The sequence below is a fragment of the Phyllobates terribilis genome, unplaced genomic scaffold (genome assembly GCF_046119375.1).
Source record: "Phyllobates terribilis strain yellow unplaced genomic scaffold, ASM4611937v1 Scaffold_2__4_contigs__length_985480577, whole genome shotgun sequence".
NCBI classification, from domain to species: Eukaryota; Metazoa; Chordata; class Amphibia; order Anura; family Dendrobatidae; genus Phyllobates; species Phyllobates terribilis.
The window spans coordinates 871,884,448-871,905,484 of record NW_027362762.1 but is presented as its reverse complement, the minus strand read 5'-3'; positions in this window follow the sequence as shown (position 1 = coordinate 871,905,484).

The following is a 21,037-nucleotide window of genomic DNA, read 5'->3' as shown; positions in this document are numbered from 1 at the left end:
TTTGGAACCAGTGTATTTTCGCTGCTTCCAAAACGTTGCGTTCTAATACCACAGGTAAATCCGCATGTGTTCATTGAATAATGCGGATTTACCGCCCCCCAATACATTCTATTGTGGAGATTTCAGTTGCAGAGACCAGCATCTCATCAACAGAAATTGACATGCTGCGGCTCGTAAATCCGCGCCGCCGGTGAGTTTACGAAGCATCAAATAGAAGCACAGTGGGCATGGGATTTCTATAAATCCCATCCACTGCTTCAAATGTAGAAGGCAGCGTCTTGAACGCAGTTCAGATGAGCTGCATCCAAAAAGTTGCTGTTACGGATTGTGGGCACATACCCTTAAAGTTCAAATCACTCCCCTTTTCACCCATTAAAAATAAAGATAATAATAAGAATAAATACACATATGTGATATTGCTGCATTCAAGCCTGATCTATGAAAATATAAAAATAATTAACCTGATTGGTAAACATCGTAAATGAAAACAAAAATTCAAGAATGCCAAAATTATGTTTTTTTGGTTGCTGCAATACCACAAAAAAATTCGGTACCAAGCGATCAAAACGTCACATGTATCCCAAAATGGTATCAATAAAAACATGGTCTCGTCCGGCAAAAAATAAGTCATCACACAGCTCCATTGACTGAAAAATAAAACATTATGCATCTCAGAAAATGGAGACACAACCCAAAACATTTTTTTTAATTTCTGAAAAAAAAACCTGGACATGTTTGGTATCGCCATAATCGTATTAATGAGAAGAATCATTTTACCACACTATGTATGCTGTAAAAATAATTCCCAAAAACAATGTCAGAATTGCTTTTTGTTTCACAATTTCTTCCCATTCCAGTACACTATGTGGCAATATGAATGGTAAATGCCCATTCTTCTTGGCAAAAAAGCCTCCAGTTCCTGTAAATTCCTGGGCTGTGTGGCATGCAGAAGTAGTGCTGTTGCAGAGTGTGACATGCAGAAGTAGTGCTGTTGCTTTAAAAGCATTCAGCAACTATTAGAAGTAACACAAGCACAGGAGACAGGAAGTGTTGTGCTCCAGAAGCATGCAGCAACTAGAGGGGTTAACACAGTCACAGGAGAAGGGGAATGTTTTATTAGAGCCCCAGGGGGATTGTGGGAAGTTGTGTTACTGTCTGGCTTAGCGCCCCTGCAAGTCAAAAGGATTCAAGTCAGGAGTGAAGCTAAGCACAGGTCAGGTAGAGTTCCTGAACTAACACTAGTGCAGAATATTGTCAGGCAGAAAGATAAGGACTGGAAGAAATGGTGTCACAGGGATCACCTCCCTCAGCAAACCCTCTCCACTCCTCCATCTCACTGTACTGTAAAGAATGCTGTGTTCATTAATGTGCATGAGCATTAGAACTGTGCTGTCCTGTACTATTGGGAAGACTGTGAACTGCTGTGCTGCTAAGGAAACTGTACTGTTTGTCACTGGAGCCTGTTGCTCATAAGACTTAACTTGCACTGGCTGTGTGGCTTCTTATTAAATGCTACTGTTCTACCCTTTATGAGGACTCTTGTCAAGTCTATCCAGTCAGCAAGTGAAACAGCCTATGTGTCTGTGCCTAGGGGGCAATACCCCTGTGTGACTGAGAGAAGCTGTGGCATATGGTCTATGGTCGCCCTGAGTAACGGTTCCCCCAGGAAATTCCAAAGAATTAATGAACCCCGTCTCGCCCTATCTGAACCTAGCGGCGTACGTGTAACATTGGTGGCCCGTACGGGGAGTCCTGAGCGGGAATTAGCCTGTAGTGGGAGAAGAGAAAAAGTGTCTGGAAAAACACAGCAGCACAGCACCTCAACTCAACTCTGCTACATGAGTTAAAGGGGACCAGTCCTAAAGAAACTCACTAGCAGCAATTGATGTGGAAATACAAATGGACAGAATTAGTGAGCTGCTTCTTCAGTTAACCTGTGAAGAATTGAGAACAGTAGCAGAACATATAAAGATGTCAGAAGAACAGATTTCCAAAGCACACAACCACAGGCAACTGTTAGCTGCCATAAATGCAAAATGGATGAGCTGGGGGAGAAAGAAGCTGAAGACGTCATGGGAACATTCCTCCAGGAGCTAACACAGTTTCTAACCAGGTTGAAGTTGGAGGATGGAGGGGTGGCACAAATTACCAAAAGTGGGAATCTCCATCCGCAGACTGAACTACAGGAATTGAAAGAACAATTCAAAGCCCTAACAACAGCCCTGCAAGAATCAACCAAAACCTCTGAATGGGTGATAGACTCAGACAGGACCTTTAACCTGCTCGGGTTTGATAAATCAGGGAGACAGTCCTCTCTAACACCACAAATCACCATAAGGAAAGAATTCAAGATCCTGGGACAGATTGGAGAGTGTGAACAGAAAGAGAGACTATCTTATATGAACTTGTTGCACCAGATCGATGCAGGCTTACAGAAAGGCTACCAGCCAGATGAGATCGTTGAGGGAGTGGTGAAAGTGATCAGCCCAGGACTGAACCTCCGTAGTATGCTAGAAATGAAGAGTCAATTGACCTTGCAACAGATGAAGATGATTTTAAAAGGGCACTATAAAGAAGAGAGTACTTCAGAATTGTTCTACCGACTCACTAACCTCTCATAGAAAAATAATGAATGACCCCAAAGTTTCTTGTTCAGAGCAATTGAACTGAAGGATAGACTGTTGTTTGCATCCAGAGATTTAGAAGCGGAAGAGAAGTTTGATGCTGGACTAGTCCAGAAGAAGTTCTTGAGATCATTGGGAACGAGGTTAATCAGCAAAGACATCATGTTGCAGCTGAAACAGTACCTAGAAGATCCTGGCATTCTGGATGAAGTCCTAATTGAAAAAATTAATGAGGCAGCTAGTTTGGAGTCAGAGAGTGAACAGAAGTTAAAGAAAAGCTCTGCTCCTTAAATCACCAAAATGAGTCAGCTGAAGTTGGAGACCCCCAGTGGCCAGTCCGAAGATCATCATGGAGACCCTCCAGTGCCACCTCCGAGAGGGAACCTTAAATCACCAACAAAAGAGAGAACCGCCAGCGCTGACTGGGAGGAAGTAATAGAAGACCTACGAGCCGAGTTGATTGAGGTGAAAAAGTTGATTTGTTCTAGGCCAGAACCTGTATCCCTCAGAAAGAAAGGAGTGGGTTCCAAAACAGAAGTTACCCGGCTTCTGAAGCGTGCCGTTCATCAAATCAGAGTACGGTGTGTGTCCACTGTCTAAGATGAGGTGAGGAAGGACGTTATGCCAAGAAATGCCAATGATCACGGTCGTTTGGGTTAAAAGACAGGAGGTTGCCAGTGCAGGGCGACTGGTAACCGTGACACAGAGGAGGCCCCAGAAGCAAATCCAAATCTCACCAAACCCCAGAATTGCGCATGAGGTAAAATGGCTGTGTCAGTACTATCCCCAAGTGTGTTCCCGACTACAACAGCTGCAAGAGAGACAGAGGTATCAGTTACTTAATGCCCAGTGCGGAGGTCAAACGATGTACTCCTGGGAGGACAATTCCTTGGTCAGTAAAGATAGCCTCATCAGCCTAATCAGTGAAAGGTGCTCTATACAGTGCCATCTAGATGGACTCCTGGTAAAAGCACTGTGGGACACAGGAGCCCAAGCAAGCCTTTTAAATGAAGAATGGAGAAGGCGCTACCTGCCCCATACCTAACTTCGTTCGCTAAAAGAACTCTTAGGACCAGTGGAACTCCACGGCAAAGCTGTCAACCAGACCTAAATCCCTTTCATAGGCTGGATGGAAGTGATTTTCCAACTGAGGGCAACGAAGAACAGCAACACCATTGAGCTCTTGGTACCTTTTCTCGTGACCAGTGATTAGAACGTGGCAGAGGCTCCTATCCTGGGTTATAATGTAATCAGTAAGGTCATTACGAAACACAAGTTAGGGACACTGGTGGTAGATGCAATTGCCACATCGCTTTCCATACCCAACGCCATGGCGGAAAATGTGATTCATAGAGTAAAGAAAGCACAAAATACAATGGACCTAAAAGAAGTCAAGGTAGGCTGGCGCCCAACCATGGTGTGGTGTGGAGTCCAGGTAGAACCGGGAAGAAAAGTCCAGAAAAACTGTTCTTGCCAAAAGACTCCTCAGAACTTCCAGAAGGCCTAGTTCAAGGTGAGACTTTGCTTACGATTCCTACTGGTGGCTTTGCTTGAGTGACAGTACTGGTGATAAATACTACGAGACACAAAATTAGACTGGATCCAAAGACTGTGTTAGGTCACAATGAAACAGTTAAAACGGTATGTCCAGCCAGTGTGTGAGACCCGCCTAGGGGTCTACCGTGAATTCGGTCTCCCCACCAAGGAACAGGAGTTGCCCAGGGGAAGAAATTGCACGACCCACCTCAGAGTCCTTGGATCCCCCAGTACCCCTGGAACACTTGTGTGCTGAAGATCAAGCGGTATCAAAACAAATGCTGAGAGAAGAGTGTCATGCATTCTCCAAAGATGACTCTGATATAGGCTGTATCCCGTCGTTGCACTTGAAAATCAATTTGAAAGACACGACCCCAGTAACCAGAAGTTACACGTCTGTGCCGTAACCATTACACCGTGAAGTGAAAGAGTATTTACAAGACCTAATCAACAGAGGTTGGGTCCAAAAGTCAAAGTTGTCTTATTCCTCTCCTATTGTTTGTGTTAGGAAGAAGGACGGTACGTTGAGCCTCTGCTGTGATTACAGGGAACTAAACCGAAAGTCAGTACCTGATCGGCACCCGATGCCAAAGATCCAAGATATGCTGGATAGCCTATCAGGAAGTACCTGGTTCTCTGTCCTCTATCAGGGTAAAGCATGCCATCAAGGGTTTGTTGAACAGTTCAGTAGACCTTTGACAGCATTCATCACACTGTGGGGATTATACGAGTGGATCCGCATACCTTTTGGGCTCAGTTCAGCTTCAGAAGAATTCCAGAGGAGCATGGAAACATGTTTATAAGGATTGAGGGACGATATCTGCCAGTTGTACTTGGATGACAATGTGGTACACAGCAAAACCTTCCGGGAACATGTTGAACACGAGGACCGTATTACAGCGGTATCAACAACAAGGAGTTAAGTTGACCCCAAAGAAGTGTGAATTGTTCAAAAGGCAAGTCCGATTTCTAGGGAAAATTGTGTCCGGAGAAGGATATACCATGGACCCAGCAGAAATTGCTCCGGTACTGGCGTTAAAAGACAAGCGGCCCTCTACCGTTGGGGAGTTGAGGCAGATATTAAGATTCCTCTCCTACTATCGTACTTACGTTCGGAACTTCTCCAGGATTGCCGCCCCACTACACCTCCTCTTGGGGGGGATGACAGAGTCAACAACATCCACAGAGAAAAAGAAGAATGCTGGTGGGCCAGGGCTTAAAAGAAACAACGTTGTTTCATCCCAACAGCCAATTCTCTGGAAAGCAGACCACCAAGAGGTATTGGAAGATCTAGTAGACTACCTGGTAAAACCACCCATCTTGGGATATCCTGATTTCAACTTACCATTTGTTCTTCATTGTGACACTTCTTAAATAAGACTGGGAGCTGCCCAGTATCAGAATCATGGAAAATTGAGTCATCGGTTATGGTTCTAGAACTTTGACAGATGCCGAGAAGAATTACCATCTACATTCTGGAAAATTGGGGCTGCTGGCATTGAAATGGGCTATCTGTGAACAATTTAGAGATTGTCTCTACTACTGCATAGCATTTGAGGTATACACTGACAACAACCCTTTGACCCATGTCCTCACTACAGCCAAATTAAATTCAACAGATCAGCGATGGGTCGCTGACCTAGCCGACTTCAATTTCAGCATCAAGTACAGGGCAGGAAAATGTAATGAAGATGCTGACGGATTGTCGAGAATGCCACTAGAGCCTGAGGAGTTCATGGAAGAATGCTCGGAGGAAGTCAGTCTGGAAGCAATTGAGAGCACTACCCAACGCAGTACAAGCTTATCAGAAGGAAAACACACCATTGTGGTGTCCGTTGAGGTGGAAACCACCATAAGAGCGAGAGAACAAGATCACCCCCTGTCTATTCAACAACTACCAAAAGGGAAAATCCATAGAGCACAATGGGAAGATCAGATAATTGGTAGAATACTACATTATGTAGACCAAAATCGGTTTCCAAGTAAACGGGAGAGAGACAATGAGTCACCAGCAGTATCTGTTTTAGTTAAAGAATGGACGAAGCTCTACCTCAGTGAAGACGGTATCCTATATTGTAAAGGAGGAAAAAAAACATCAGTTGGTACTACCCAGAGTATTCCGTAGGTTGGTCTTCAAAGAACTCCATGAAAACATGGGACACCTGGGAGTAGAAAGGACAACAAATTTGATCCATGAACGTTTCTTCTGGCCGTACATGCAGAGAGATATTGAGAGGTACGTGACCAGGGAGTGTGGGTGTCTGAAAGATAAACGTCCCAACACATCAACCCGGGCACCTGTGGGCAACATCCAAACTACATATTCATTTGAGATGGTCTCATTAGACTTTCTACATCTCGAGACGTGCAAGGTTGGTTATGAATGCATCTTGGTGGTGATGGACCGTTTCACTCGATTTGCTCAAGCATATGCAACCATGAATAAATCAGGTCGAACAGCGGCAGAGAAGATCTTCAATGATTTTGCTTTGAGGTTTGGGTTCCATACGAGGTTACACCACAACCAAGGAAGAGAATTTGAGAATGAGCTCTTCGCCAAGCTAGGAAAGTACTGAAGAATTCAGAGATCCCACACAACGCCCTATCAGCCAGAGGGTAATGAACAAGTGCAACATTTTAAACAGACATTATTGTCGATGTTGCGCACTTTAACAGCTGATGAGAAGAAAGACTGGAAGAGTTCTCTGTCAAAAGTGGTACATGCCTAGTGTAATGGGTCTGGGAGGCGGAACCTCTGAGCTACTATACAAGGGGGCAGTCCTTGTAAGGGAGCGGGTGGCGACCAGGGAAGACGGGCAGGAGGTCACAGCAGGTGACCGGGACAGTCTCTGAGTGAACGGGCTGGAGGTCACGGTAAGTGACCGGGGCAGTCTCTGGATGAACGGGCTGATGGTCACGGCAAGTGACCGGGGCAGTCTCTGAATGAACGGGCAGATGGTCACGGCAAGTGACCGGGGCAGTCTCTGAATGAAGGGGCAGATGGTCACGGCAAGTGACCGGGGCAGTCTCTAGGTAAAGGGTTGGTACGACCTGTGGCGGCTGATGATAGATGTGAGCTCCCAGGTGAGCAGGCGAGAGTCTCTGGATGAACGGGTGGTCACAGCATGTGATGGCGGAGCCTCCAGGAAGACCAACAGACAGGCGGCAGATGAGCGCTCCCAGGTGAGCGGGCAGAAGTCTCTGGACAGGCGGGTGGTCACAGCACGTGACGGCGGAGCCTCCAGGTAGACTAGCAGGCAGGTAGCAGGTGTGTGCTCCCAGGTGAGCGGGCAAGCTGGTCCATAGACAGACTGACAGGAGTTGGAAGGCAGACCGTCGGACCTCAGGCAAGCAGGCAGGTGGCTGATGTGCGCTCCCAGGTGAGCGGGCAGGCTGGTCCTTAGACAGACTGACAGGAGTAGTAAGGCAGACCGTCGGACCTCAGACTAGCAGGCAGGTAGCAGATAATCAGGCAGGAATCTGGCAGGTAACTGGCAGGTAACTGGCAACGGGACCTGAGGGCTGAAGCAGAGTAGTGAACAGTGCAACAACATTGCTCGGGCACCTCCATTTTGGAGGAGGTGCCTTATATATGGTAAAGTCCTCCGGCCATTGGCTGGGGACTCCTTAGGATGGCGCGCGCGGCCCCTTTAAGAGGGAGGGAGGGCGCGCGCGCGCGCCCTAAGCACAGTGGCCGGGAAGGAGCGCGCGCTGCCAGCAGAGCGGGAGAGGGACGCCGGGCACGGAGCAGAGCGGTGAGGGGAACAGCGTCCCTGCCTAGCAGAGGGCAGGGACGCCGGCACTACAGTACCCCCCCCTTTAGGCCCCCCCTTTTTTAGGCCAGATAGAAATTTAGCTAGGATGAGAGGGGCATGGATGTTCTCCCGGGGCTCCCACGTTCTCTCCTCAGGACCAAACCCCTTCCAATCTACCAGAAAAAAGGTCTTTCCTCTTACCCTTTTGGTGGCAAGAATGTTCTCTACCTCAAACTCGTCCTCAGCAGAAACCGGAGCAGGAGGCGTACCTGTAGACTTGGAAAAAGAGTTAAGCACCACGGGTTTGAGGAGAGATACATGGAAGGAGTTAGGGATCCGTAAGTTGGCCGGGAGTTTCAATTTATAGGCCACCGGGTTGATCTGACTGATGACCTCCAGAGGACCGATGAACCGAGGCCCTAACTTGTAAGAAGGTATCTTGAGTCGAACATATTTAGATGAGAGCCAGACTTTATCTCCTGGACGAAATTGTGGAGGATCCAGGCGTTTTTTGTCAGCGTGTCTTTTCATACGCTCGGATGACAGAAGGAGTGCGGACCGGGTACTCTCCCATATGGAGGAAAATTTACTAACGAGAGATTCCGCAGCCGGGTTGTCCACAGAGGTGGAGACAGGAAAAGGAATCCGAGGATGCTGACCAAAGACTACAAAAAACGGGGATTTGGAGGAGGATTCGCTCTCGTGATTATTATAAGAGAACTCGGCCCATGGAAGGAGATCCACCCAGTCAGAATGGTGGGCATTAACGAAGTGCCGGAGGTAACTGGTCAGGTTCTGATTGATCCGCTCCACTTGACCATTGGACTGTGGGTGGTAAGCGGAAGAGAAGTCCAGGGTGACGTCTAGTAGTTTACAAGTGGCTCTCCAGAAACGTGAGGTGAACTGTACCCCACGATCCGACACGATGTGGAGGGGCAGGCCATGAAGACGGAAGATGTGGCGGATAAAGTCTTTAGCCAGCTCGGGTGCAGACGGAAGGCCTGGCAGGGGAATAAAGTGAGCCATCTTGGAAAAGCGGTCAGCGACCACCCAAATGACCGTACAACCGGCAGAGACGGGGAGATCAGTTATAAAGTCCATTGCTATATGCTGCCAGGGGGCAGCAGGTACAGGAAGCGGAAGGAGGCGTCCGGCTGGCAGATGTCTCGGGACTTTGTTGCGGGCGCAGGACACACAGGCAGAAACAAAGTCTATTATGTCCTTGTGCAGGGTAGGCCACCAATAGTGCCGGGCAATAAGCTGGAGGGTCTTTTTCTGACCGGCGTGGCCAGCTAGTTTAGACGAATGGCCCCAGTGTAGGATCCTCTCCCGATCAGGTACTGAAACAAACGTCTTACCGGGAGGGAGATGATTTAGACTCACGGGAGCCACCTGCATTACTCTGGCGGGATCGATGATATGTTTAGGTTCTTCCTCGAGATCGGACACCAGAAAGGATCGGGACAAGGCGTCTGCTTTGACGTTTTTGTCAGCCGTGCGAAAATGAAGAACAAAATCAAAGCGAGCAAAAAACAAGGACCACCGGGCTTGGCGCGGGTTAAGTCTCTGGGCATGCTGGAGGTAAGCCAAGTTCTTGTGGTCAGTGTAAATTATTACCGGATGAAGAGCCCCCTCGAGTAGGTAATGCCACTCCTCCAACGCCAGCTTGATGGCCAATAACTCTCGTTCTCCTAGGGAATAGTTGCGCTCAGAAGAGGAGAAGAGTTTGGAGAAGAAGCCACAAGTTACCATTCTCCCGGAAGATGATTTTTGAGTAAGTACCGCTCCGGCTCCAGAGGAGGAGGCGTCAACTTCCAGGAAGAACTGCTTGTTGCCGTCCGGGCGATGCAGCACCGGGGCGGAAAAGAAGGCCTGTTTTAGGGAAAGAAAGGCCTCCTCTGCTTCGGGCGGCCACTCTTTGGGATTAGTACCCTTACGGGTGAGCGCGGAAATTGGGGCAGTCCGGGAAGAGAAGTGCGGGATGAAGAGGCGGTAATAGTTGGCGAAGCCCAGGAACCGTTGAATAGCCTTCAACCCCTCTGGTCGGGGCCATTTCTCGATGGCAGACAGTTTCTCAGGATCCATTTGTAGGCCGGTCTGAGAGATAATGTAGCCCAGAAACGGAAGCGAGGTCTGCTCAAAGAGGCACTTCTCATATTTAGCGTAGAGATGGTTCTGCCTGAGCCTGAGCAGGACCTGACGAACATCCCTCCGGTGAGTCTGGAGATCCGGAGAGAAGACCAAGATGTCGTCCAGGTACACCACTACGCAGGAGTAGAGAAGGTCCCGGAAGATGTCATTGACCAACTCTTGAAAGACGGCAGGAGCGTTACAGAGGCCAAAGGGCATTACCAGATATTCATAGTGGCCGTCCCGGGTGTTGAATGCCGTCTTCCATTCATCCCCCTGACGGATACGAACCAGGTTGTACGCCCCACGGAGGTCCAGTTTGGTGAAGATTCTAGCCCTCCTCAGACGATCAAATAACTCCGGAATGAGCGGAAGGGGGTACTTATTCTTCACCGTGATCTGGTTAAGGCCTCTATAGTCTATACAGGGACGGAGAGAGCCGTCCTTCTTTTTGACGAAAAAGAAGCCTGCTCCCGCCGGGGAGGTAGATTTCCGGATGAATCCCCTGGCCAGATTCTCCTCAATATATTCGGACATCGACCGGGTCTCAGCAGCGGATAATGGATAAATACGCCCACGGGGAGGAGAAGTACCAGGTAACAGGTCGATAGGGCAGTCGTATGGTCTATGAGGGGGTAGTGTCTCTGCCTCCTTTTTATTAAAGACATCAGCATAAGACCAATAAGGAATCGGAAGTCCAGGTAGATTAGCTGGGGTAGGAGAAGGACGGACGGGATGAACGGGAACCAGACAGGTCTTATGGCAGCCCTGTCCCCAGCGAAGGACTTCTCCGGTCTGCCAGTCAAGAACGGGTGCATGTTTCTGGAGCCAAGGTAGGCCTAGCAAGAGGGCGTGAGAGAGTCCAGGCAGAACATGGAAGGAGATACTTTCAGAATGCAGCATTCCCACCTGCAGAGTAATGGATTCGGTGATGAGTTGGATGGGGCGTGGTAAGAGCCCCCCATCCACGGCAGCAACAGACAAGGGTAGAGCCAGAGGTTTGGTGGGGATGCGGTATTTCTCTACCAGGGACTGTGAAATAAGATTCCCGGCTGCTCCAGAGTCCAGTTGGGCTAGTTCGAAATAACGGTTCTCCCCGTAGACGATTGAAACTGACAACAGCAGGGATGGAGAGGATTTATTCTTGTCTAGGTGGACCTCTCTGAGCGAACCTAGACACAGGCGTTTCCCGACCTCTCCGGGCAGGCACGGATCCGGTGCTCCTTACTGCCACAGTAGAAGCAGGTCCCCTCGGCACGGCATAAATCCTGACGGGTCTTGACCATCTTGGTCTGGTCGACCTGCATAGGCTCAGGAGGGTGTACCTGGTTAGAGACAGAAGGAGTGACGGGTTTCTGAAAAGTAGGAGCTAGACGTGGTAACCTCCTCTCACGGGTGACCTCTCTGGCACGCTCCTGGAACCGTAGGTCAATCCGGGTGGCAAGAGTTATTAAGTCATCGAGAGTGGTAGGAATGTCCCGACCGGCAAGTTCATCTTTAATACGGCCGGACAGACCCTCCCAGAAGACGGAAACCAGAGCGTCGTTATCCCAGGCCAGCTCCGAGGCAAGGGTACGGAACCGTATGGCATATTGGCCCACGGTGAGACTTTCCTGACGGAGGCGCAGCAACGATGATGCGGATGAGGTCTTCCGTCCGGGTTCGTCGAAGACTTTCCGGAAAGCCGTGAGAAAAGCAGGCAAGTTGGACACCAGGGGGTCTCCTCTCTCCCATAGAGGATTTAGCCAGGCCAGGGCCTCCCCGGTGAGATGGGACATGATGAATGCAATTTTGGCTCGGTCGGAGTTAAACTGGTGGGACAATAGTTCAAAGTGCAGGGTGCACTGATTTATGAAGCCCCGAGCCTGGGCTGAGTCGCCTCCGAAGCGAGGAGGTGCAGAAAGCCGAGGTCCGGGGTAGGATATCATGGTGTTAGTGGACAGCGGAGCTGCCGGATTGCGAGACATGGCACTGGCGGAGGTTGTTGGTGGAGCAGTCAGAGTGTCCAGGCGAGTATTGACATTCCGCAGGTGACCCAGGATGGACTCCTGTTGGGACCTTTGACGGGACAGTTCATGACACAGGTCCGAGAGCGAGGGAGCTTGGGTGCCACCGGGTTCCATGGCCCGAGCAAACTGTAACGGGTCTGGGAGGCGGAACCTCTGAGCTACTATACAAGGGGGCAGTCCTTGTAAGGGAGCGGGTGGCGACCAGGGAAGACGGGCAGGAGGTCACAGCAGGTGACCGGGACAGTCTCTGAGTGAACGGGCTGGAGGTCACGGCAAGTGACCGGGGCAGTCTCTGGATGAACGGGCTGATGGTCACGGCAAGTGACCGGGGCAGTCTCTGAATGAACGGGCAGATGGTCACGGCAAGTGACCGGGGCAGTCTCTAGGTAAAGGGTTGGTACGACCTGTGGCGGCTGATGATAGACGTGAGCTCCCAGGTGAGCAGGCGAGAGTCTCTGGATGAACGGGTGGTCACAGCATGTGACGGCGGAGCCTCCAGGAAGACCAACAGACAGGCGGCAGATGAGCGCTCCCAGGTGAGCGGGCAGAAGTCTCTGGACAGGCGGGTGGTCACAGCACGTGACGGCAGAGCCTCCAGGTAGGCTAGCAGACAGGCAGCAGATGAGCGCTCCCAGGTGAGCGAGCAGGAGTCACTGGACAGGCAGGTGGTCACAGCACGTGACGGCGGAGCCTCCAGGTTGACTAGCAGGCAGGTAGCAGGTGTGTGCTCCCAGGTGAGCGGGCAAGCTGGTCCATAGACAGACTGACAGGAGTTGGAAGGCAGACCGTCGGACCTCAGGCAAGCAGGCAGGTGGCTGATGTGCGCTCCCAGGTGAGCGGGCAGGCTGGTCCTTAGACAGACTGACAGGAGTAGTAAGGCAGACCGTCGGACCTCAGACTAGCAGGCAGGTAGCAGATAATCAGGCAGGAATCTGGCAGGTAACTGGCAGGTAACTGGCAACGGGACCTGAGGGCTGAAGCAGAGTAGTGAACAGTGCAACAACATTGCTCGGGCACCTCCATTTTGGAGGAGGTGCCTTATATATGGTAAAGTCCTCTGGCCATTGGCCGGGGACTCCTTAGGACGGCGCGCGCGGCCCCTTTAAGAGGGAGGGAGGGCGCGCGCGCCCTAAGCACAGTGGCCGGGAAGGAGCGCGCGCTGCCAGCAGAGCGGGAGAGGGACGCCGGGCACGGAGCAGAGCGGTGAGGGGAACAGCGTCCCTGCCTAGCAGAGGGCAGGGACACCGGCACTACACCTAGAACTGTACAAAGAGCGATGCAGCGAGTTACTCACCCTTCTTCCTATTGTATGGACGATCGCCTAGACTGCCAATCGACATCATATTCGATACTCCGGTGTCAGAGACTTACAGAACGTATCCGGAGTACATTCGGAAGTGGAAGGAACGGATGGCAGAGGCATACAACATAGCGTCCAAAGTGGTTACGCAAGGACAGAGCAACAGTAAGGAGTACTATGATTGAAAATATTATGGAGCAGAATTGGCACCGGGAAGCCGGGTGCTAGTCAAGAACGTATGTAAGAAAGGTGGTCCAGGAAAACTTAGTTCGTACTGGGAAGACAAGGTGTATGTAGTCGTAAGGAGGAAAGCCGATGACAGCCCAGTGTATGAAATCCAATTGGAAACGGAAGACAACAAAACCAGAGTAGTCCATCGGAATTTATTACTACCCTGTGATTATCTCCCACCACAACAAGACTATTCCAGAAGTAGACCGACATCGTCCATGATCGACTAAGGGTCCACCACAGAATGAAGCTACGGAGGTGGATAGTGACCTTGAAAGTTCCGATGAAGAAGAACACACGGTTGTAATTCTCGGACCGGCGAGGCGAGGGATGTACCATCCTCAGGAAAGTGAACTAAATTCCGAGGCTCCAGAGTTTGTATCAAGGAGTACAGCTAAAGTCCAATTCAGATCTGATGATCGAACACCGGCCCCTGAAGAGACCAATTGACACTCAGGAGGAAAGGAGTTACCAGACCGTGCGGAAATAAGCCACTCAGGAAAAGTACAGGAACTTACAGAGGCAGCTCCAAGAGCATCTGAGGAAGCATGGGAAATGAGTATGACAGAAGAAACTTCTGTAACCAAAGAACCAGTGGTCTCTGAGGAACAACCCACCAGGAGGATGTCGACTCGAGAAGTGAGGAGGCTGGTGATGCTGACGTATGAGACACTTGATGAACCGAGTCAAGTGCCAAGGACTGTCGAGTGGAAACAAGTATCTCTGCCTGTGGACCAGGTAAGCCCATTTGAGTGGTATTTGTTAGAACCCTCCTGTTTGTTTTTTCCATCTTGTGTTTTGCGGTCATGTGACCATCTGCCTTTATATTCCAGCTCCGCCCTTTTGGCTGTGTTTGACTGTTTCTCTAGCCTGGTGCTTCGGTGCCTTTATCTGTCCGTTCGCTTGGTCCTTCTGGGACCTCTAGTACCTTTTGTCAGTTTGTCTTTTTGTGTTCTGCAACAACTTCTCTGTTTAGGAGGTGTCCCATTTTTGTCCCAGTCCTTAGTTCTTTTAGGGACCCATCCCTTAATGCTATAAGTCTTCGTTCAGACTAGTCGAGGACTAGGCGGGTCTGTTCGCTAGGAACAGGCAGCCCGCTACATCGTAGGGATTCAGCTTAGTCTTACTGTAGGGACAGCCTTCCCCTCTCTTTCCTTAGTTCATGTTGCACATCATAACAGTAAGTCCAGACCAAAAAAACTGAAAGGAAAGAAATCCAGGGATCAGTATGGTTTCCATCCAGGATTTGGCTCAACGCCTGCAGGGATTGTCTCTGGAGGTGGCCGAGCTTCAGCAACACGTGAGTAGCTGTTCTGGAGTGCATTTTGTTGAACCCAAGGTAGGACTGCCTGATGTTTTTATGGTAAACAGCAAGATTTTTTTTCCTTTAAAAATGCTTGTTTGTTATGTTTTTGTTTGAGACCAAGGTCCTCTGGGAATGAATCACAGCGCATTGGTTTTATTATGTCACTTTTGCGCAATGAACCACAGGGGTGGGCCTTTTCTCTCCAACCTAATGATCTACGTTTAAGGTCTGTAGAAAATTTTTTTTCTGCTATGGGTCTATTATATGATGATCCTGACTGAGTCTCATCTGCTGAGGCAGAACTCAGGTGTTTGAATCAGGGGTCAGGTGATGTTGAAAATTATTGTACACACTTCAGGAGATGGGCTTCAGAAGTCAAATGGAATAATCCTGCGTTGAAATGTTTATTTCTTGCTGGTCTGAGTGAAAGGGTTAAGGATTTGCTAATTGCATAACCCGCACCTGAGACTCTGCAGGATGCCATGCAGTTAGCTGTTTGTGTGGACAGGAGACTGAGGTCCAGGGTGAATGAGGTAAAGACTTCTGTAATGTCAGGTCCTAGTCCCCAGAAAATCTGCTCTGACGGCGGAGAACCGATGGAGGTGGGGGAGAAGTTGCTCTCCTCTTAGGAAAGAGACCGGATGTTCGCTGAGGGATTGTGTTTTTATTGTGGTAAAGCTGACCATTTGATTAAGTATTGTGAGCTTTGTTTAAGAAAAAAAAAAGTCAGTTACGCCCGTATAGCTTGTTTACGCTCTGCAGGAGTATTTCTTTCTGGGAGTACTACTTTGCAGCAAAATTTCATTGAATTTCAGGTATTTGTGGATTGTGGTTCAACACTTAATGTGATTGATAAAAGGTTTTTGGAAAACCTTAAATTGAAATCTAAACCTTTCTCATTACCTATTTCTGTGATTGCAATTGATAACACTCCCTTGAAATGTATTACTCATAAGGTTGCTGCATTTCCCCTCACTATCAATTGAGTTCACCAAGAAATTTTAGACTTGGTTGTATTGGATAATTTACCCTCTCCGGTTGTTCTTGGTTTGCCTTGGTTAAAACTGCACAATCCTTTACTGGACTGGTCTACTAATGTGATTAAGTCTTGGAGTCCAAAGTGCTATGATAAATGTTGTAATGGCCGCATTGTGGCTGTGGAATAAAGGGAATTACATGTATCTATTCAAGATTTTTGGAGGGTTTTCTCAGAGGAGGAGTTGCAAGTTTTACCTCCTCATAGGGATTATGATTGCGCCATTGAGTTTGTTCCTGGAGCTACTCTTCCCAAAAATCGCTTGTTTAATCAGACTATTCCTGAAAGAAAGGCCTTGGAGGAGTACATACTGACTAGCCTGGCTGCTGGTCACCTTAGACCTTTTAAGTCACCTGTGGCAGTTGGATTTTTCTTTGTTAAAAAAAAAGACGGGGATTTTCGTGAAATTACCATTCGCAATTCCTACCCATTGCCTTTAATTCCTGACTTGTTTAACTAGTTGGTGGGGGCCAAGTGGTTCTCTAAAATTGATCTCCGGGGGGCATACAATTTGTTACGAGTGAAGGAGGGTGATGAATGGAAAACTGCTTTTAACACTCCGGTAGGTCATTTTGAGAATCTGGTGATGCCTTTTGGTCTTACCAATGCACCTGCATTTTTTCAGAACCTTATTAATGACATCCTGAGACCTTTGATTGGTATGAATGTGGTTGTGTATTTGGATGACATTTTGATTTATTCACCAGATTTAGAGTCCCATTGACAGAGTGTACGTGAAGTTTTGCAGTTATTGAGTGATAATTCACTCTTTGCTAAGCTGGAGAAATGTGAGTTGCTGTGCAGAAAATTAGTTTTTTGGGCTACATTGTCTCCAGCGAGGGCTTTGAGATGGACCCGGTGAAGGTTTAGGCTGTGCAGGAATGGCCTAGGCCTATTGGTTTGAAATCTATACAGAGATTTTTGGGTTTTGTCAATTATTACAGAAAATTCATTAAGAATTTTTCTATAATTGTTAAGCCTCTGACCGATCTCACCAGGAAAGGTGTGAATACGGCCCAGTGGACTACTGAGGCCATTGAAGCATTTGAGTATCTCAAAGAGAGGTTCAGTTCTGCCCCTATTCTTATGCAGCCTGATGAGACCAAGTCTTTTTTGCTCGAGGTCGATGCTTCATCAGTGGGGGTTGGAGCAGTTTTGTCTCAGGAGAACAAGGGTGGAGTGCATCCTTGTGCCTTCTTTTCGAAAAAATTTTCGGAAACCGAACTGAATTATGATGTTGGAAATTGGGAGTTGCTGGCTATTAAACTCGCGTTTGAACATTGGCATCATTTTTTGGAAGGAGCTAGATTTCCTCTTCAGGTTTTCACAGATCATAAGAATTTGATCTATCTGGATGCTGCCAAGCGCTTGAATGCCCGTCAAGCTAGGTGGGCACTTTTTTTTTCTCGGTTTCATTTTTCTGTTACCTATATCCCTGGTACTAAGAATGTTAAAGCCGATGCTTTATCTCGCAGCTTCTCTCCTACGGTCGGTGCCGAGGAGGAGGAGAGCATTTTACAGAAAGGAATTGTGCTGGCGGCATTGGACTCTGTTTTGGAGAATGGGATTCTGAAAGCTCAAGATGAGGCTCCATCTAACACTCCCCATTGAAGGTTGTTCGTGCCTAGAGCCTTTAGGAGAGATTTGTTTGTGGAGTGTCATGAGTCTCGGCTGGCAGGTCATCCAGGAATTTCGGAGACTAAGAGACTTATCAGTCGCAGTTTTTGGTGGCCTGGATGGCAGAAGGAAGTCATCAAGTGGGTGCGTCAATGTACTGTGTGTGCTAGGTCAAAGGCTTCACATACTCCTGCTGCAGGGTTGCTTTGCCCTCTAGAGGATCCTAGTGCGCCTTGGACGCATCTCACTATGGATTTTATTACTGATCTTCCTGTGTCCGAGGGTTTTACTGCCATCTGGGTGGTTGTGGACCGTTTTAGTAAGATGTGGCATTTGGTTCCATTCATTAAGTTGCCCTGTGCCAAGACACTCGCTAAGGCGTTTGTTAAGGAGATTGTCAAGCTCCATGGCCTTCCCACGGATATTGTTTCTGATAGAGGACCTCAGTTTGTGGCTCGCTTTTGGCGTGCTTTTTGTGACAGGTTGGGAGTCCATTTGTCATTTTCGTCTGGTCATCATCCTGAGTCTAATGGACAGACTGAAAGAAAGAACCAGGATGTTGAACAGTTTTTGCATTGTTTTGTGGCGGACAATCAAGAGGTGTGGTCTGAGTTTCTGCCTCTTGCAGAATTTGCTCTTAACAATCATACATCCTCCTCTGCTGGGTGTTCTCCTTTTTTTGTTGTGCTGGGAGACATCCGTCTTTTGGTTCGTTCTCCAAATTGGGGTCGGCGGTGCCGGAGGAGGAGAATTTTTCCGGTGATTTGGAGAGCGTTTGGACTAATGTACGTTGTAACGTGCAAGAGGCTAACAAGAAGTCCAAGAAGTATTTTGACAGAAAACGTAAGGAGGTTTTGTTTTCTGTGGGTGACATGGTTTGGTTGTCCTCGAAGAACCTGCGGTTTAGGATTCCCTCTAAAAAACTGGGTACTAAGTTTGTGGGTCCATTTAAAGTGCTTCAGGTTGTTAACCCATCTGCTGTTAGGTTGGATGTCCCTACTTCCTGGAAGATTAATCCTGTTTTTCACGTTTCCTTGTTGAAAAAGGCTGTTGTATCTGATAGGGATGCCACTGTCACAGTTCCTCCTGTGGTGGAAGACGGCGAATATGAAATTTCTCGTATCTTGAATTCTAGATGGCATAGAGGGAAATTACAGTATCTTGTCTCCTGGAAGGGTTTCGGTCCCGAAGACAATTCCCGGGTAAGGACGGATGATGTCTCTGCTCCTAGGCTTGTTAAAGCTTTCCACAAGAGGTTTCCGGATAGGCCTGGGCCTGGAGGATTCGGAGGATCCTCATAAAAGAGAGGGTACTGTTAGAACCCTCCTGTTTGTTTTTTCCATCCTCTGTTTTGTGGTCACGTGACCATCTGCCTTTATATTCCAGCTCCGCCCTTTGGCTGTGCTGGACTTCAGTGTTTGACTGTTTCTCTAGCCTGGTGCTTCGGTGCCTTTCTCTGTCAGTTCACTTGGTCCTTCTGGGACCTCTAGTACCTTTTGTCAGTTTGTCTTTTTGTGTTCTGCAACAACTTCTCTGTTTAGGAGGTGTCCCATTTTTGCCCCAGTCCTTAGTTCTTTTAGGGACCCCTCCCTTAATGCTATAGGTCTTTGTTCAGACTAGCCGAATACTAGGCGGGTCTGTTTGCTAGGAACAGGCAGCCCGCTACATCGTAGGGATTCAGCTTAGTCTTACTGTAGGGACAGCCTTCCCCTATTTTTCCTTAGTTCATGTTGCAGATCATAACAGTATTCACAACCAAGAGGCAGTATGGAAGATGTTGCCTGGTGGAAAGACTTGTTTTCATGCTTTGATTTTCCTTAAAAGAGTTTGTAAAAACAAAGAACTGTTAAAGCATAGAGCGAGACAGCTGGTTGAAGACATACGAAAAGTTCCAGCTGAAGAGATGCTGATTGTTTTAATTGTGTTAATTGTTTATTTCTTACAGGCATCCTACAAGAAAAAGGTTGTAAGATTCGGTTGTTATCAATGTTTATGAACGTTATACCAATTTCACAATGCCAATTTGTATATAAAGTTATCCAACTTTCACCACTGTCTCAGAATTGGTCAGATCGACCAATTAAGACGAATGTCGAGGACGACATTCAAAAAGGAGGGAAGAGTGTGACATGCAGAAGTAGTGCTGTTGCAGAGTGTGACATGCAGAAGTAGTGCTGTTGCTTTAAAAGCATTCAGCAACTATTAGAAGTAACACAAGCACAGGAGACAGAAATTGTGCTCCAGAAGCATCCAGCAACTAGAGGAGTTAACACAGTCACAAGAGAAGGGGAGTGTTTTAGCAGAGCCCCAGGGGGATTGTGGGGAAGTTGTTTACTGTCTGGCTGAAGCCAAATAGAAAGGTAGTGTGTTATCTGTATCTCACAGAAGTGCCCCTGCAAGCAAAAAGGATTCAAGTCAGGAGTGAAGCTAAGCACAGGTCAGGTAGAGTTCCTGAACTAGCACTAGTGCAGAATATTGTCAGAAAGAAAGATAAGGACTGGAAGAAATGGTGACACAGGGATCATCTCCCTCAGCAAACCCTCCCCACTCCTCCATCTCACTGTGCTGTAAAGAATGCTGTGTTCATTAATGCGCATGTGCATTAGAACTGTGCTGTCCTGTACTACTGGGAAGACTTTGAATAGCTGTGCTGCTAAGGAAACTGTACTGGAGTCTGTTGCTCATAAGACTTAACTTGCACTGGCCATGCGTCTTCTTATTAAATGCTACTGTTCTACCGTTTATGAGGACTCTTGTCAAGTGTGTCTGGTCAGCAAGTGAAACAACCTACGTGTCTGTGCCTAAGGGTCAATACCCCTGTGTGCCTGAGAGAAGCTGCAGCATATGGTCTATGGTTGCTCTGAGTAACGGTTCCCCCAGGATTCCAAAGAATTCATGAACCCCGTCTCGCCCTATCTGAACCTAGCGGCGTGCGTGTAAAAGCTGTCTAGCATGAACTGCGCGCTTGAGATCTCCCCACAGTGGCTCAATGATATTGAGGTCAGGAGACTGAGATGGCCACTCCAGAATCTTCACTTTGTTCTGCTGTAGCCAATGACAGGTCGATTTGGCCTTGTGTTTTGAATCATTCTCATGTTGGAATGTCCAAGTACGTCCTATTCGCAGCTTCCGGGCTGATGAGTGTAAATTTGCCTCCAATATTTGCTGATAACGTGCTGCATTCATCTTTCCTTCAATATTTACCAAGTTTCCTGTGCCTTTGTAGCTCACACATTGTAGCATCGGCGTCTCTGCCTCCTGCCGGGCAGAGACGCCGTTCCCCTCACCGCCGGGGTCCAGGTCCGGCGTCTTCCCGCTCCCCTGCTGCTGTGGTGTGCACCATGTGCAGATTCCCGGGCACTGTGCTTAGGGCACGCACTCCCTCCCTTTTAAAGGGGCCACGCGCGCCGTCCTATAGAGTCCCCGGCCAATAGCCGGAAGACTTCCCCTATATGAGGCACCTCCTCCAAAATGGAGGTGCCTGTGAAAGGTT